We start from the raw sequence: 19,744 nt of genomic DNA, 5'->3' as shown, positions 1-19,744 counted from the left end.
ATTTTGGCCATTCTTATAGGCGTGGAGTAGCATCTCATTGCTGTTTCAATTTCCATTTTCCTGATGGCTTATGATGTGGAGCGTCTTTTCATATGCTTATTGACCACCTGTAGGTCTTATTTGGTTAGGTGCTCTTAGGGTGTTGGGCCCATTTTTTAATTGGGTTGTTTGTTATTGTTATTGTTTGTTTTAAGAGTTCTTTGTGCATTTTGGGTAATAGTCCTTTATCAGGTATATCTTTTGCAAATATTTTCTCCAGTCTTTGTATAATGGTTTACTTTTCAAAATATATGTTGATGCTTTACTTTTAGTAACAAATTGCTTCAGACAGATTTTGAAATGATTATCATACTTGAATACATCTCATGTATATTTGAACACTGCAATTTAAGCATTTTTTTAGAGATGGGCTGCCCAAATAGTGTAGTCTTTAGTCACATGTGGTTCCTGAATACTTGAAATGTGGCTAGAATGAATCAGAAGTTGAATTTTTAATTTTACTTAATTTTAATTAAAATTCAGTGCGAGGTGCATGGCTGGCAGAGTGACTGCAGGGGCAGGGCGGAGGCAGTTGTGGCTTTTTCGCCTCCTTGTCCCCTAGGGCCAGCCAGACACCACGCAGGCTGCCAGCACCATGAAGATCTGGAATTCAGAGCACGTCTTTGACCACCCATGGGAAACTGTTAGGACAGCTGCAATGCAGAAATACCCAAACTCTATAAACCCAAGTGTGGTTGGAGTTGATGTGTTGGACAGACATATAGATCCCTCTGGAAAGTCGCACAGCCATAGACTTAGCACAGAGTGGGGACTGCCTTCCATTGTGAAATCTCTTATTGGCGCAGCAACAACTAAAGCATACGTGCAGGAACATTCTGTGGTTGATGCTGCAGGGAAGACCATGGAACTTAAATCTACTAATATTTCATTTACAAATATGGTTTCAGTAGATGAGAGACTCATATACAAACCACATCCTCAGGACCCAGAAAAAAACTGTTTTGACTCAAGAAGCCATAATCCGTGTGAGGGGAGTCAGTGTCAGCAGTTACCTTGAAGGACTGATGGCTAGCACGATATCTTCAAATGCTAATGAAGACCGAGAAGCAATGGAATGGGTGACACATAAATTAAATGCTGAAGTTGAAGGATTGGCTGCTTCAGGGGGGGTGGGGAGGAGAGAGGGAGCATAAGGACTCCGATGGTGGTTTGTAGAGAAATGAGGCTGAAAATCAGCGCTCCACATCCACTCCCCAGGTCTCTGCAAACTGGCAGTATATTTATTTGTTATTTAAAAAATAAAACTGTATTTTGGGTAGAGGTGCTTTTTTTGTTTGTTTGTTTTTAATAAGCTGAAGGAAAGCTATGGGACTTGTGATCAACACAAAGAGGTGCGAGGTTTCTAAATAAAAGGGATCAAATGAAAGTAGTATTGTTTGAAATGACCATCTGATTTTGAAGATTCCAGTATTTCGTAAAAATTGAACAATTTTTGAAAAGTACTTGGAAAATCACATTGGCATATTAAATCTCCTTTAAGGTAGAATGGTAAAGCTTTTCATGCATTGTAGACTCTACCTGGCTTTGGATCAACCTCGGAACAAAGCAGAGCCACCTAAATACATAGAATTACCCTGCTGTGATAAACGTAGGAGCTTGCACAAGGGAATGCTCTTTAAAAGGAGAAATTATATAGTTTGAAAAGACATTAATTTGTATAAAATAACTTGCTCTGCTATAAACTACCATTAAAAAACAGTGTTTTGTTTTGGTACTTATATGACATTTTTTGGAGTGAAAATTATCACTAAAATAATACATGACTCCAACAACGGAAAAAAAGGATTTTAGTATATTAAAGAAGACTGTATTAATTTGCTAAAATTTTGTAACTTAGGAAAGGTACTACCCTCATTGGATTTTTTACTTTTTGACTTAATATGCTCTACCGTGGGCTGGTGATGTTCACTGAAAAAAATAGTCATTACCAGAATTTTGCAACTTTAATTAAAATTTAAGAAATAATCCTCATACAGTAACTAGTTAACTTTTAAATATACGTGGAAGAACCTGAGTATGTGCGTCTATTCTTCAAATCATAGAAATGTCTAAATCTTATGAAATCTAAATGTCAATCAAGCATTTCAAAAGAAAGTTTAGAATCTGAATTGAGATATACTCCTAGTATGAAATGCATTCTGAACTTTGAAGACAATATTTTAAAAAGTACAAGATCTCATTAAAAAATTTTACACTGATTATATAAATTATGAAATGTTGAAATTCTGACATTTTAGATACATTGAGTTAAATAAAATATATTACTAAAATTAATTAAATAAATGTGATGCTAAAAAAAAATTAATGTGATGCTTCGTTTTCACTTTCATAACCTGGCTACCAGAAAATTTTAGATAACATGTGTGGCTCATATTATGTTTCTACTGAGTAGCACTATTTTAGAGTAACACAATGTCACCAAGGTTTATTTGTTTATTCAACATGTGTGTCAGGCTCTTTGCCAGCCACGGAGGATTCAATATGGGCAACCTTACCAGGCACTTGCTTGCTCTCACAGAGCTTACATTTTAGTTCTGGAGAAGATATTACACATGGAAATAAATAAACCAACATCGGGTAGTGATTTCAGAGAAAACAGAAAAAGGTAATCAGACATAATGACTGCTCCAAGGATTGGCAACCCTAGATGGGGCAGTTCTGGGAGGTCAGTCAATGGATGTGGATAATGGAGCTGATACCTAGAGGATGAGAAGAAAACAGTCATGGAAAAATGAGGCAAAAGATGTTCCAGACACAGGGAACAACAGGAGTTTGCAGATCCCATTCCCATTCATGACAATTTCACCTGAACATGACCACCAACACTAACCCATCCACACACATATAGATATATGTGGCAGCCCGGGTGGCTCAGTGGTTTAGTGCCACCAACAGCCCAGGGCCTGATCCTGGAGACCTGGGATCGAGTCCCACATCAGGCTCCCTGCATGGAGCCTGCTTCTCCCTCTGCCTGTGTCTCTGCCTCTCTCTCTCTCTCTCTCTCTCTCTGTGTCTCTCTTAAGTAAATAAATAAAATCTTTAAAAAAAAAGACATATGTTCCTATAAACCATGACAAAAGTACAGATATATGTTCCTGGTGAGCAGAGTCCAAGCTCCATTAAGGCAGAAACTTTTATTGTGATTATTTACTGGTGCATATCCAATAACTGAGTATGCAATAAAATTGAATTAAGAGTCCGTCAACACTCCTGTGAAATTACCTCAGGAATATTTCTATGGGCCAGTAGCCTCAGGTTCCAATGTTAATGTATTTAGTGTCTGATCATTGCTGGAGAAATGCATAGTTGAAATTCTCTAGAAACAACAGGCTCCTTTAATGATTTCTTATAAACAAAAGTAGTAGTAACCTATAGTATGGAGACTTGGTAACTTAAATAGCAATGAAAGAATTAATATATAAGAAAGTTGTTGGGTTTACATGAAAAAAGTCACATTATCAGTTGTACAGAGTAACAAAATAAGCTTGCCAGTGTTACTTGAGGGGATGTTGTCTTTAAAAGCACCTCAGTTTATGTTCCAAACTTATGGGCCATACTGAGGAATGCTAATATTCTATGAACAGGTGCACTAAGTTATATATCATGTAAGACAGAGATTTCCTTCAAACAAGAAGCTTTCCAAAAATTATTTTTAAGTTTTTTTGTTTTAATTCCAGTATAGTCAACATACAGTGTTCTGTTAGTTTCAAGTATACAATATAGTGATTCAATAATTCTATACATTACTCAATGCTCATCATGGTGAGTGTACTCTTTAATCGCCATCATTTATTTCACTCATGCTTCCACCCTGCCCTCCACCCCTCCTGGTAAGCATCAGTTTGTTCCCTGTAGTTAAAGTCTGTTTCTTGATTTGTCTCTCTCTTTCTCTCTCTTTTCCCCTTGTTCATTTCTTTTATTTCTTAAATTCCACATCTGAGTGAAGTCATGTGGTATTGTCTTTCTCTGACTGACTTATTTCACTTGGCATCATACTCCCCCAACTCCACCCATGCTGTGGCAAATGACAAGATTTCATTCTTTTTATGCCTGAGTAATATTCCATTATATATACTACATCTTCTTTATCTATTAACCTGTCCATGGACACTTGACTGCTTCCATAATTTGGCTATTGTAAAAAATGCTGCAATAAACGTAAGGGTGCATGTATTTTTTTGAATTAGTGTTTTTGTAATTTTTTTAGTAAATACCCAGTATTATAATTTACTGGATCATAGGGTAATTCTATTTTTAATTTTTTTGAGCAACCTCCATACTGGTGTCCACAGTGGCTGCACTAGTTTGCATGCCCACCAGCAGCGCACCAGAGTTTATCTCCACATTCTTACCAACACTTGTTGTTTCTTATGGTTTTGATTTTATCTATTCTGACAGGTATGAGGTGATATCTCACTGTAGTTTTGATTTGCATTTCCCTGATGTTGAATGATGTTGAGCACCTTTTCATGTGTCTATTGGCCATCAGTATGTTTTCTTTGGAGAAATGTGTGTACATGTTTTCTGCCCATTTTTAAATTGGATTATTTGTTTTTTGGGTGTGGAGTTACATAAGTTCTTTATACATTTTGGATGCTAATGCCTTATCAGATATGTCATTTGCAAATATCTTCTCCCATTCCGTAGGTTGCCTTTTTGTTTTGTTGTTTCCTTGGCTGTGCAGAAGCTTTTTATTTTGATACAGTCCTAATAGCTTATTTCTGCTTCTATTTCCCTTGCCTCAGGAGACACACCTGTAAAAATGTTCCTACAGCCAATGTCAAAGATGTTACTACCTATATTCTCTTCTAGGATTTTTATGGTTTCAGTTCTAACATTTAGGTCTTTCATCCACTTTGAGTTTATTTTTGTATATGGCTTAAGAAAGTGGTCCAGAAAAAAAAAAAAAAGAAAGTGGTCCAGTTTCACTCTTTGGCATACAGTGGTCCAGTTTTCCCAACACTCTTTGTTGAAGACTCTGTTTTTTCCCCTTTGCATATTCTATACTCTTTTGTCAATGATTAATTGGCCATGTAATGATGGGTTTGTTTCTGTGCTTTCTATCCTGTCCTATTGATCTATGTGTCTATTTTTGTGTCAGTACCATACTGTTTTGGTTACTAACAGCTTTGTAGTATAACTTGAAATCTGGAATTGTGATACCTCTAGCTTTTTCTTTTTTTTATGATTTTATTTATTTATTTTAGAGAGAGAGAGAGAGAGAGAGAGAGAGAGAGAATGAGAGAGAGAACAGGGGGAGAAGCAGGGAGAGGGAGACAGGGAAATCATCTCCAGCAGACTCTGCACAAAGTGCAGAACCTGACACAAGGCTCGATCCCAAGACCCTGAAATCATGACCTGAGCTGAAACCAAGAGCTGGATGCTTAACCAACTGAGCCACTCAGGAGCCCACAGTTTTTCTTTTTCAAGATTGTTTTAGCTATTCAGAGTCTTTTGTGTTTCTATGTAAATTTTCGAGTTATTTGTTCCAGTTCTGTGAAAAATGTTATTGGCATTTTGATGGGGATTGCATTAAATCTGTGATTTCTTTGGTGAGTAAAGATATTTTAACAATATTTGTTCTTCCAATCCATGAGCATGGAATATCTTCCCATTTGTTTTTGTCATCTTCAATTTCTTTCATCAGCATTTTATAGTTTATGGAGTACAGCTCTTTCACCTTGTTGGTTAAGTTTATTCCTAGGTATTTTATTATTTTTGGTGCGATTGTTACTTCACTATTAGTGTATAGAAATGTGATGGATTTCTGTACATAAATTTTGTATCCTGTGACCTTTCTGAATTCATTTATCAGTTCTAGTAGGTTTTTGGTAGTTTTTTGGTAGTTTTTTGAGTTTTCTATATATGGTATCATGTTGTTTGCAAATAGTGAAAGTCTTACTTCTCCCTTAGCAGTGTGGATGACTTTTATTTCTTTTTGTTGTCTGATTGCTGTGGCTAGGTACTATGTTATAGTAGTATATTGAACAAAAGTGGTGAGAGTGGACCTCCTTATCCTGTAGAGGGAAATTTTTCAGTTTTTCTCCCTTTGAATATAATATTCACTGTGGGTTTTTCATAGATGGCCTTATTATGTTGAGGTATATTTCCTCTAAACCTGCTTTGTTGAGAGTTTTTAATCATGAGTGAATGTTGTACTTTGTCAAATACTTTTTCTGCATCAATTGAAATGATCATATTGTTTTTATCCTTTCTCCTATTGATGTGATGTAGCACATTAATTGATTTACAAATATTGGAGTACCCTTGTATTCCTGGAATAAATCCCACTTGATCATGATGACTGATTTTTTTAATGTATTGTTGAAATTTGCTAATATTTTGTTGAGGATTTTTGCATCTATGCAAAAATCAGAGAGGTTAAGCTGTAGTTCTCTTTTTTTTTTTTTGTAGTGTCTTCATCTAGTTTTGGGATCAAGGCCTCATAGAATGAATTTGGAAGTTTTCCTCCCTCTTCTCTTTTTCAGAATAGTTTGAGAAGAAAAGGTAATAACTTTCTTTAAATGTTTGATAGAATTCATCTGTAAAGTCATCTTGTCCTAGACTTTTGTTTGTTAGAAGTTTTTGATTACTGGCTCAATTTCCTTGCTGGTAATCAGTCTGTGTCCAAATTTCCTATTTCTTCCTGGTTCAAATTTGGGAGGTTGTAAGTTTCTAAGAAATTATTCATTTTTTCTAGGTTGTCCAATTTGTTGGCATTATAATTTTTCATAATATTTTCTTACAATTCTTTGTATTTATGTGGTGTCAGTTGTTATTTCTCTTCTTTAATTTCTAATTTTGTTTGAATCCTCTTTTTTTTTCTTATGAGTCTGGCTAAAGTTTTGCCAATTTTCTTGATCTTCTCAAAGAACCATAAACTGTCCAGAATTTAATCCAAAGACCCATGCCTCATATTTTATGTGTCTACTCTAGGTAGAACTTGGAGTATAAGCAACTGCCCAGTTCTTCCATAAATTACCTTCATCTCAGTTCCTAAGACTTAATCTTGCTGCCTAGATAAGACAGACTGTGCCCTCATCAAATATATCTTTCTTTCACCACAGTGTTGATGAATTGTTATATGGATAGATGGAATACAATAAGGAGAATCACACTAAAAAACAATTTGGCGGTCTAAGACCTTGGGTTCACATTCTTTGAAGAATATCCTCCCTGTGTATTAATTAAGAAATTCAGATTTAACCAAAAATTTTGTGGTCATCTTTTCTTGAAAACTAGCAGAAATTGTACTATTCACATTTTTTTTAATATTTTATTTGTTTATTCATGAAAGACCCAGAGAGAGAGAGCAAGAGAGGCAGAGACATAGAGGGAGAAGCAGGCTCCCTACAAGGAGCCAAATGTGGGACTCCATCCCAAATCCCAGGATCCCGCCCTGAGCTGAAGGTGGGTGCTCAACCCCTGAGCCACCCAGGAATCCCTCATTCACATTTTCAAATCTTGTTTCATCGTTTAAAGCTCACATTGATAAAATTTTTTCACGAAATCTTATTTTGGCAAACCTACTATATCAAGGCATTGTGCTAGATGCAATGAGAGAATAGAGTAATAAAAAAGCGGGATCCCTGGGTGGTGCAGCGGTTTAGCGCCTGTCTTTGGCCCAGGGCGCGATCCTGGAGACCCGGGATCGAATCCCACATCGGGCTCCCGGTGCATGGAGCCTGCTTTTCCCTCTGCCTATGTCTCTGCCTCTCTCTCTCTCTCTCTCTGTGACTGTCATAAATAAATAAAAATTAAAAAAAAAAAAAAGATGTGATTTCTGGGGTGCCTGGATGGGACAGTTGGTTAAGCCTCCAACTCTTAGTTGTGCCTTAAGTCATGATGTCTGGGTCATGAGATCAGGTCCCCATTGGGTTTCACACTCAGGGCCAAATCTGCTTGAGATTCTTTCCATCTCCCTCCCCCTCCTCCCCTCCCCCATGCATATATGTGCTCTCTCTCTCTTTCTATTTCCCAAATAAATAAATAAATAATATCTTTTTAAAAAATGATGTGATTTCTGCTTCTCCTTAACTCTCCAACTTTCCATTCTAGTTACCAAACTGAGACCAAAGTAAAATACAAAATACTTTTAGATGTTTATTTTGAAAATCATCTTAATGTAGCTTTTTCTTTTGTACACAAGAGGGATCTACTGCTCTCCCAAGGTTTTTTTTTACACTTTTAACATATTTTATTAGCATATAATATGTAACAGATAAGTGATATCTCCAACCCATCCCCAATCTCTCCTCATTCATAATCTCCCTTCACCATCCTGAACTCTATCCCAAACATGACTTAAAGTTCCTGTACATTACTCATTCACCAAATATTTGCTGGATTAATGCATTAATTAACAAAAGTAATGGAGTTTGAGTTTAGGCACATAATCATACTTCTTGCTTGTGGATGAGTTTTAAAACCATAGACTCAGATCTGTTTTACGAAGATAGAGTGGAACTAGGAAGGATATATTACAAAGGCTAAAGTAAGCAGCAGTAATTTTCCTTACAAGGCACAACAGATGGATGATGAGTAGCTGAGCAAAGGTAACAGCAGAGAGATGATGGAAAAGCAATGAAAGAAAGTGAGGAATGACATAGGAAGGGTAGAGGAAGCTCCCTCCTTCTGGAGGAGCCAAGTCCCCATAAACAAGGGAGAAAATGTGCCTTTGGCTGTAAAAGGAATTCCCACAGGAACAACTATACCTTTCTTCACAAATATTCAAATAATAGCATTAAAATGCACATACTAGACCATACTTTTACCATGGAGAAAGGGTGTTCGGTGACTAAAGCTTTTCCTCACTTTAGAAATGTGGAGACTAGGGATGTGGCCCCAGATACTCAATGCTGGCTGGGCACAAGCCCTCTCTGGTTTAGGCCACTGCTTTGCACTTTGTTGCACTATGGACAGCTTCCATGGAATGCATCCCTCTGACCTTTGCCTGTGTTTATTTCTTTTGGAGGAAATGAGGGTATTTTTTCTGACAATTTTTAAGTTGAAGAGGAAACATACCCAATCTTGGAATAATCAAGAGTAGGGACAAAGCCATGATGAGAGGGAGTGTTTTCACAGAATGTGTGTGATAGGTTAAGAAAGAGTTCATGCCAAGGTTCTCCTTTTATTTAAAAAAAGTTTTTATATTCATGTAATATTATTACCAATGTTTGGGGATTTCTTAGAGTTTAAAGATAAAATTTTGGCAGGTAATTCAGGCATATTTTGCTTGGTTCTCTCCCCCACAGATTATTGGGAACTTTTAATATGAGAATTATTTTATATTTCCTACCCTAGGTTTAAGAGGCAAAGGTGACCCTATTAAGTTTGTGTATCATTCATTGAATATATGTTCACAGTGACTGATCATTGACACTTTGACTTTGAATATGATGGAAAGAGTGACTAAGCCAGCAGGCTATGCATCATTTTAAAAGGTGGTGGCTAATTATAGACTTGTGCTGTGACTTCAAGAGTATTGTGTAAGTTCTTCACTTGCCCTCTTACTCATAAAGGGAACTATTTGTTCATAGTGTAGTAGGGGCAAGTAGGAACCAACCAAAGAGCTGGCAACTTTCTGAATGTAGAATGTGTCCTACTTTGTCTTTATTTCATAAAGCAAGCATCATTATGAAGAACTGACTGTAGGCAAGTGAAAAAGTGAACCCAGAAAACCAGAATGGAATGTACAAATGAACCAGTTGTGATATTAGAAGATATAACTAAGAAAATGTCCAGGAGGACAGACAGAAACACACATACACACACACACACACACACACACACACACAGATCAAGTTTGTTCTCTTCTTTGTGTTCATTTAACATTAAGTTATTCCCCCTTTTAATTCCTGGCCATAGTTCTTTGAGGGTAAGTATTATATCATTCATCCTTGGATTCCCTAGGCTTAGCATTCTGGATGATGTGGAAGTTCTGTATAGTTCATTGCTGAATTAGGAGGGAACCAATCAGATTGATTTAGATCACATTACGGTGTATGACAGATAATATTGTAATATTATTAGAAATATTTGCAGCTTTAAAAATAAATCCCAATTAACCCCTTGAGATTATTTTTGACAGAGTCAAAGGAAAAATTTCAGGCATGGGAAATATATAGTAGAACAGAAGAACTAGTCTGGCCTCCTCAAGTTGTAGTACTATATACACTGCTAATTCTGCTTACAAGAACTTTTTCAAGGAATGAGCACACTCTGTTTTTCAAAACTCCAGTTCATAACCTCACTTTTACCACTCTCAGCCCACTTACATTTTATATGCTTTTTTAAATTGCACATATATCATGTGATTTTAATTACACAAATAGAACTAAACACAGAGAAGATGCTTATCCATAAATTCATCAAATGTCTAACAAATGTCAGTCACCGTGCTGGATGCTCTGGCATAAAAATGAGGAAAACGAACAATGGCAGGCACATGAGGACTATGAACCTTTTGGACAGGAGGGATTATGCATCTGGAGTGGCTCTGACAGAGAGTAGACATAGTTTCTGCTTCGTAAAAGGCGCTTAAATAACATTTAAGAGAGAGGAAGGAAGAGATAAAGGAGAAGGAAGACTAGAAAAAGAAGGATAAAAGAAATAAAGGAAAGAGAGAGCAGGGGAGAAGGAAGAAGGGGAAGAGAAAGCAGATGCTTAGGATGAGCACTGGGTACCCCATGGTTGTAGACAAAACGAAAACCATGTGGTAGAATGAAAACACCAGCGAGTAGCAGATGCCACAATAGGCACTAACTGTGACTTAATGCTAGTAAAGAGACAGAACAGGAGCAGCTCATCCAGGAATAATTTAGATTACAAGGAGGCACTGAGTATTCTTTCTGGGAGGCACTTTTGCTGTGAGACTTCTCCCCAGTGAACTCTGATCGAGTAAGAAAGTACAAATGTCAGGCATCTGTGAACTATATTTGCCATCTGGGTGTTAACTTCCCTCCTGACGAAAATCCTCTCTCACTGGGTGAAATGTGCATTCCTGTATTCATTCAGTGTCTTGCCAAGATTCTCCAAACCTAGATATTATTATCCCTGCAACAGGATTCTTGATAATGATTTTATGCTATAAAGATACTATCATTCCTTATAATTCTATCATTATATTAAAATATTCAGTGACTACCAACATGCCTATGACATTTTTGTGGTTGCCTTATAAGCAGTATTATATCTTAAAAAGGTCCATGAGCTCTGGAGTCAAGACATATTGAAGCTCTGTTTCCACTATTCACTGGCTTGTGACCTTTGGCAATCTAATTAATTTCTATGGCACTCAGCTTACTCATCTGTAAAATTGGAAAGCTATATTTTATGGTATCATTTAAATTCACAATCTTGATGTCAAGTATTTTGCCTGTTGCCTGGCACTTCCTTGTATATGTTGCCTAGTATGTGCCTCATTCAACGTGTAGAAACTAGTAATAGTGGTGGTGGTAGTGGTGGTGGTGGTGGTGGTGGTAGTGGTGTGGTGGTGGTGGTAGTGGTGTGGTGGTGTGGTAGCAGTAGTAATATAGCCCCGGATGATAAACCACACACTTGAGAATATGAGCCTGGGCTGGAAGAATTGGAAAATTTCTCTAATGCAGAATAGTCTTACTCCCAGGTATCTTTGGTTTTACAACTCTCAAAAGGTGGAGCTTTCTCCAGCAATGATTCCAAGACGAGAGTTTAGTCTTGAGACTGTAGAAAATTCATGAAATTCAAAATAAGTTTTCTTGATATTCATGATTCAGAACAAGATTTTTTTTCCGAAGAGATGATACCATGTTAATGCTCTTCCTCTTACTGTGGAAATTTTCCTAATGAACGTATGCTTGATACAAAAATGCAAATAGTATAGATACAGAGGAAAAAATAGTTGTCCCACTATTTTAATGATTCCAGGAATGATTTTTTATTTTTTAGTGATTGTAGGAATATCCTTTCAGTCTTTTTTTGCATGTGTAAGCAAAAATATGGAATATGAGTTTAAAAGTATGGGATTATTATATAAGATTATATGTATACATACTCTTCCATAACTTCCATCTTCTCTTAGAAATATATCATGACCATCTCTTCATGTCAATGAACATAAATTCATCTCATTTTTTAAATTGCTGCCAAGTATTTCATTTGTATGTGTGCCATATTTTAACCAAAACTCTACTTTTCATTGTTAAGAAAAATTTTAATAAACATTCTTATACATATTTACTATTTGTGTTGGTATTTCTGTAGAATAAATGCCTAGAGGTAGAGTTGAAGGGCCAATGGGTATACACATTCTAAATGTTGATACACGTTGAATTGTCCTCTAAGGAGCTTACGCTGTTTAAACTCCCATCAGTAGCGAATGAGATCACCTATTTCCTTTCAGTCATACTGGCTTAAAATGAGGCTTGCTTTCAGTGGGGCTTATCATTTGAAATCATCAACATTGGTACAAAATAAATAGAAAATAGAACACAAAGCTGACTACTAGAACCCAGAGCCAGAATGCTAACCAGGGCCTGGTTTATGGTGGCCAGAAATCACTCAACACATATTTGGTGACAGACAGAGAACATCTGGCTCTCTAACCAAGATCATTAAGGGCCTGACTTCGGAAAAACTAGTAGATAGAATAAAGAAAAAGTAAAATTATGTACAAACATTAGTGTTCACAGTCTTCTGCTAAAATAACAAATATGTATGAGTGAAGAGCTTAAAGCAACTTCACTTGAGAAGGCTTAGGGGAGATGGCTGAAACTTCAAATTCCAGTCAGAAACAGGTATAGTATTCATCTTCTTTTTTTTTTTTAAGATTTTATTTATTTATTCACAAGAGACACACAGAGAGAGGCAAATACATAAACAGAGGGAGAAGCAGGCTCCCTGTGGAGACCTGATGCGGGACTTGATCCCAAGACCCCGGGTCATGACCTGTGTCAAAGGCACAGGAAATATTCATCTTCCAATTGCATGTTTTCATATGCTGTTCAAATAAGGAAGCAAATAAGCAAATAAGGAAAATTACAGTGACTGTGGTTTGGTTGTAACTACTCCCTCAAGGCTTTATAAAACTTGCTTTTCCTCCTTTGTGAGTTTTAGGTATCTGAGAATTAGCACTTAGAGTTCCCAGTGGAAGTGATTTTCTTTATTTGTAAGTGTAGAAAGCAGGTTTGAATGTTGTGTTTTTCTGGGATAAAAAGAGTTACTGTGATTCTAATTCTCTTAAAATGCTTATTCTCTGTATAAATATTAGCAAGTGACTTACACGTATTAAAGACTGTGTTGCATGAATGGGTTTAGCAGCCAGGGACCCGGGCAGCCTGATCAAATTAAGTGCAAATTTGTAATAAATACATGATAATATCAAATGGTGTATTTAAGTAAAACAGGAGTTCCTCTAATGTGGAAAGAGAGAAAAGCTAGCATGAAATCTGATTTAAAATTGAGGAAACTGTGGATTGTGTTTCCTAACATTATGATTTCCAAGCCCTGAGGGTGCACCATTGGGACCAGTTGCCCTTTTCATGACCCTCTCAGGGTTGCAAACACCATGAAGCTGCCTCCTGAACATTATTAATATTGCACAGAGCAAGGATTCTATCAAGAATAATTATTTTGCCTACTTAAGACGTAAGTCATTCTTCAAAGGATTTCAATGAATATAAATGCCAAAAAGCTCCTTTGAACATCTCTATTAAAAATTGCTGCCGGTGTCAGATGCTGGTAAATGAAAAACTCTAGGTAGTGACAGTTTCATCTAATACAAATAAAGTCAAAACCCCTTGATTGGTGCTGAGTGGATTAATCATTGTGTATGTGTGTGAAGAATCATGAATTACTTTGACACAGGTTGATTTTTTTTAAGGGGTTCTTTTATCTCCTTTTTCTCCCCTGGAGAAATCATTTTGGTAGAGATTTGGGGAGGTTTTAACGAACTTCATTTATACATCGAAGGCAGTGCTTTTTCAAGCAATCAGTGAAGTTTATATTCTAATATATGTGTTGTTGCTCCAAGATATTCCCTGGAATATATTTATGTTCCTTAGAATTTTCCAAATTATTTTTTAAGCTCTCAAAGAAAGGAGTTCTGGTTTGGGGAAAACATCTAATGTGAAATGCATTTTTTTCCCTTTTTCTTTACTATAATGTGCCCAAGTTTTACAAAACATGTTTCTTTCTCTTCCTTCGTTTAGCCAAAGGAAAAAATCAGCATCCTTTCAATAATTAGTAGGCAAGACTATGAGCTGAAGCATTCCCAAGGATGGCAGAGTGGAATTTCCCTTCATCGGAGGCTCTCTGGGGTTTTGATTCCTGATTGCCCTAACCCTTAGAAGCAGCTTTCCAGCTCTTGCTCTTTCGCCTAGTTATCTTGCTAAACATTGCAAATGTCATTCTTGCTTCCTCCAAAATCACACCCAGGGACATTGTCCTCACTTTTTTTCTAGATGGCTTTTTCCCCCTTGTCCTTTGACATACTTCTGAGTTCCTCAGGACTACAGAATACAGGCTATTTTAAATCAAGTCAATGACACATTCTCAGTTCCGACATCTATGGTTTATTTTTTTTCCTTCTGGTTCATGTATTGTCTTTATTCAAAATAACTATTCAAAAAAAAAAAAACCCAAAAGCACGAAATAGTAGTCCAGAGTGCAACCCAACCATTTAAAAGTATGTTATTCCTTTTAATTTTTGCCTACCTGCATAATGATGATTTGAAGATGCAAATAGGGGCACCTGGGTGGCTCAGTGGTTGAGCATCTGCCTTTGGCCCAGGGATCAAGTCCCACATCGGGCTCCTTGCATGAAGCCCGCTTCTCCCTCTGCCTGTATCTCTGCCTCTCTGTGTATGTCTCTCATGAATAAATAAATAAAATCTTTTTTAAAAAAAAGAAAATGCAAATAAAAAATCTAAGTACGTAGAAGGCACATGGTAATTTGACATATAATATATAGGTGCTACTTTTTTTTATGATTTTAGGTTAATTTTGCCAAAAATGTTTTTTTCCCTCATGGAACTTAAGATTTACTGTTCTTTAAAAAATGTTCTCTTCTTAATTGTCCTCCTACATTCCTTCAATCACTACAATTTTATAATAATATCAAAAAATAATTAGAAAAGTCCTAGAATTATGTTATCACTGGCCTCTAATGCATTCCCTTTATTTTATGGATGAGGAAATAGGTTCTGAATATGGTCTGTCCAAAGCTACATAGATAACATGTCCAACTCAACTGACGTGAAAATGGAGTTCACTTGGTTTTATATGAATGCTCTTTTCCATATGGAAATTTTATTTTCCCCATGTTATTTGATTTTCCCTAAATTATAGTCTGATTATTCTATGTTAGAAGTAACAATATTCACCATCTGTATTGGACACATTTAAGTATCTCCTTAGATTTTCTTGATGGCATAGTCTCTTGGATCCTCTGCCCCGGCCTTCACAGCAACCAATACCACATTCCCAGAAGGACTGTAGATGCTAGTGTTAGCATCAAAGACTTTGAGAATGTAGAAGTTGGGTTCCCTATCATATCCCTATTCAGTTTCCCAGCTGTCTAGCCCCAGCAGAAACTAGATGGATCATGGCCAATCACTATGGACTAGCATCACCTTAAGCAGATGACGGCTCTAAGCCAAGGTGATATGCCAGCTGTGATTTTGTGACTGCAGCAAACAAGCACATTCTGAGATCCAAGCAAGCAGGTGCTGTCAACTAGGGCTCTGAGGCAGGTAGCAGGGTCCTGAACCTTGGAACTTTACTTGCGACTTGACCATGAGGCTGATCAGAAATAACAAAGTCCAGACATTGGAGTAAGACAGCAATTTGATCACTGGAACTAGTCTATGAATTAGGTGCTGGGTCCCAAAAATAGGAAGGAATCTGATTACCAGAATCAAGATACTGATGGCTGGAGCCTGGGCTGTAAGATCAGAGGGTGAGGTGAGGCTGTCTCCAAGTGAGGACCCAAACAGAGCTTGTGCTTCCTGGAGACAGCAAAGCAGAGACTCCAGGAAAGGATGAAGTGGCCTGAGCCGCAGAGAGGAGTATCAAGACTGACCAGGGCCTGACAGGTCACAAATAATCACAAACTGTTCCACAAACTGGACTCTTAAGGTCTTTTTTTTCCCTTTTTTTTTTTTTTCATTTTTATCTTAATATCTAACTTCTAGCTTCTTTCTGAGGCCTGCTGTTGAAGAAGCAATTTTCAGAGAATAAAAGCCATTTCTAGAGCCTCCTTTTTGATCTCTCCTCAAATAGAAATACTATCCAAGCAATCCTCGCAGATCACTTTGTAATTAGCAACCACTGTAACTTGGTAATCAGCAAACATTCTGAAAAAATTGCCACATTTGTTCATTCATTCATTTACACATCAGTGATAGACAAGTACTCACTACGTGCCTGCTGAAGGCAAAATGCCTACTCCCGAGGCAGACAGACCGTGTTCTAACACTGGCTGGCTGTTTCCTATTGGCAAGGCCTATTCAAGAGTTAAAAGGATTAAGTGAGATAATTCATATAAAACATAAAGCACAGGACCTTGCAATAGTAATTAGTTAATGTATAATAGCTACTACTATTACTTTTACTTTTATTGCTATCAATGATAATAACATTAAAACATGGTTACAGTCTATTGAAAAGACTAGACTTTACAATAAATAAATGTAATATAGAGTAATAGGTGCCACAGTACAGGTATGTACAGGTTTTGGAGGGGATAATAATGCTACTTGGAAAGGTCAGAGAAGCCTTGACAGGATGAATCATGTTTTACCTTAAGGTTAAAAGTTGAAGAGTCCCCCCCACAGTCATGGTAAGGATGTTACGGGCAAAGGAGTTTCTTCCTACTACGTGAACCAGGGCAACAGGCAAAGCTGGAAACGTATAAAGGGGCTACGTGACAAACAGTGTTAGAACCTTCGCAGCCGAGTCTGGACTTTGGATGGGGAGATTATGGAGAAGACTTTTAAACCATGAAGAAACAATTTACCTTCCATAAAAATCATTCTAACAGCACTGGGGAAGCTGGAGCTGGAATCAAATTGGGGGAAGGGAACCAGGCAAGCCAGCGAGACCCCAACGGCAGGAAGGCCAGTGAGGAGCTGTTGAAAAGGTCAGAAGGGAGGAGATGAGTGTCTGTCTGTCTGGTTCTGTGTTTTTAAACTGGGATTCTCCTAGCCTACTGCCAAGCAGGATACTCAGGGAATCCCAGCCCCATCCCCTACAGTCATCCTCTTCATCCTCACTCTCTCTCTCTCTCTGACTTCAGTGTGGTCCAGAGGCAGAGTGACCCAGTGTTTGGAACTGACCCTGGAGGGGCAACTTCTGAGCCTCTCAAGTGTATCACAATCTATGCCCTTCTTCTCCCTTTTTGGTAGGCCCTGAATGAGTAGTGTTTCCTCAAGGGAGGTCCACTGGTCACCTGTTTCAGAAAGACCCTGGGGGCTTATTAAAAATGCCTATTTCCAGACCCATCCCAGCTGTCAGAATCCTTTGCAGTTGAAAATCAAATCTGCACTTTTTGCAATCTCCCCAGGGGATCCTGACTTTGAGAACCCCTGCAAGGGACCACTAGACAAATGGTTCTGGAACTTGACTGATCATCTTAAACTTTTTCAAAGTGGTCTTTGAGACCCCATCCCTCGAGAAATCTGAAGGTCTAGGGTTGAGTAGGGAGTCCTCCCAAGGGGTGGACACGAATCCTACCTGGGAACCATTGCCTAATATCACCTTCCTGGTAACTTAACCCTCTGCTGCTAAGATAAATGAAATAGTCACAGATCCTTCCTGGTGTACTTACAGAGGGATGGCCAACTTGCCATTTTATTGAATGGAATTCCCTCAGGAGGCTTTTGAAAACAATGAGACTGATGAAAGAGGAAAGGTCCCTCTCACGACTTAGTACTAATAAGAGATGGTCCTGAGAAGTGATGGCTACCGAGGACCACAGCACTTCTTGATGCATTACAAAGTGTGCATGAGGCAGAAAGCTGCCTGATTTGGGACAAAGAATTACCTTTGATCTCATCACCTGCATCAGAGCCTTTTCTAGCTCCTCTCTCATTTGCCTCAGAAATCTGGGGAACTCCCTTTAACCATGTGATGCTAGTGCTTCCAGTTCAGAAAGCAAGGATCATCATTTTTCCACTAGCTCCTCGGCCCCAATATGCGTTCATCAGGCCTAAAAAAGACCTTATCCAATAAAGGATCTGTTTGGGGTGGGAGGGGAACTGGAGTAGAATAAGAAGGAATGATTATAAATTTTAAAATAACAATGAAAAAAATGAATCCTGGACCTTATCCACCATACCAGAACCAAATCTAATGACTACAGTAGAGACAATTTATGTGACTTAAAATGAGATTTAAAAAGGTAAAGAAGAGAGAAAGTCCCACAGAAACAGAACATTGTGCCATTAGTTATCACTAAAAGTGGGTCTGGTCCACTGCTTATTTTTTCTCAGTTTAATGAATGCCCCCTGGGATTGCCTGTTAAAGCTCATTGCTCTGTCAGAAACTCTGTTGAACATTGGAAGGAGATTTTTCTGGTTTCCAAATGATGAAAAGATTCTCTTGGAACATTTTTCATAGGAGTAATGATAGCCTCTGAAAATTTTTGCTTTAATTTATCATGGTTGAACAAGTGGGCAGTCTTCCAGCAAGAGATCTTTTAAGAACTTGCAAGTACAAAAGAGGGTGACCTTTTTGCTGGCAGTAAAATGTGAGCCTTCTTACAATTCCTCTTGTGTAAGCATTCATGTGGAGAGAATAGCCCACGAACACACATTAACTATCCTTTTACCTCCAGGAAGATAAAGGAAAGTTCATTTTGAAGCGTAAACCTCCCAATAATAGAGTTACCAACCCTCTTGGCCTGGAAATTCCAGAAAAGTCTTCAAATGAAAAGTACCACTGCAATCTAGAAGTATTTAGTCTATTATCATTAGGGAAGGACCAGTTTGTCCAGAGAGTCAAGAAAGAATTGACTGAGAACGTGTAACTCCAGCTGAGTATTGCAGGATAACACAAGTTTGCCAGATAGAGGAAGAGGAAAAGCAAAAGCATTCCAGGGAATGTGAACAGGCACATACATGTGGTGATTTAAAAAACCAAAAAAACAAACAAACAAATAAAAAGCACATGTTTTAGTGTCGAAAGTCAGAGGTGAGGGCAGAGACGAGTGCATAAGGTGTCTATGTTTGGGGTGGGGGTGGAGGGTCATCTGAGGGGGGAGGGTGAATCTGGAGCTGTAGATCATGTGAAGGCATTTGTCACCAAAAGGAAAGTCATAAAGTCTTTCCAGTAAGGGAGTTAGTTGTGAAATCAGATTCAGGTTTTAATAGGGTAATTCTAGCTGCAGAGTGACCCGGTTTAAGGAATGCCAGGCAGTTGGGACAGAAGACCATTAGAAAGCTAATGCAGTTAATACTAATCAAAGAAGGATGAAGGGAGAGTGAATTAAGGTGGAAATAATTGGCCCCCTGAAGTGCAATTTGGCTAGGATCCCCTGGAGGGGCTTTCTTGACCTGCAGTCCTGTGGTTTTCCATACCACACTCTTTGCTCCTGCATCATTGTTTACTGTCATTTGCTTTTTGCAAAAATACACGTCCTGTTAGCTTCTGCTCCCACTTGGCTGATAGCGGCCTCCCTTCTCTGAAATACCATTGCACTAATCAC

At 37.9% G+C, this 19,744-nt stretch overlaps 1 pseudogene; it reads left to right on the top strand.

Annotated features, from left to right (window-relative positions):
• Window positions 1–631: 631 nt before the first annotated feature.
• On the top strand, window positions 632–19,066 carry LOC112931446 (PRELI domain containing protein 3B pseudogene; annotated as a pseudogene).
• Window positions 19,067–19,744: the final 678 nt, after the last annotated feature.

Source organism: Vulpes vulpes, chromosome 13 (assembly GCF_048418805.1).
Source record: "Vulpes vulpes isolate BD-2025 chromosome 13, VulVul3, whole genome shotgun sequence".
Classification (NCBI taxonomy): domain Eukaryota; kingdom Metazoa; phylum Chordata; class Mammalia; order Carnivora; family Canidae; genus Vulpes; species Vulpes vulpes.
Note: the sequence above shows the minus strand (reverse complement) of the source record. Positions and strands in the feature narration are given on the sequence as shown.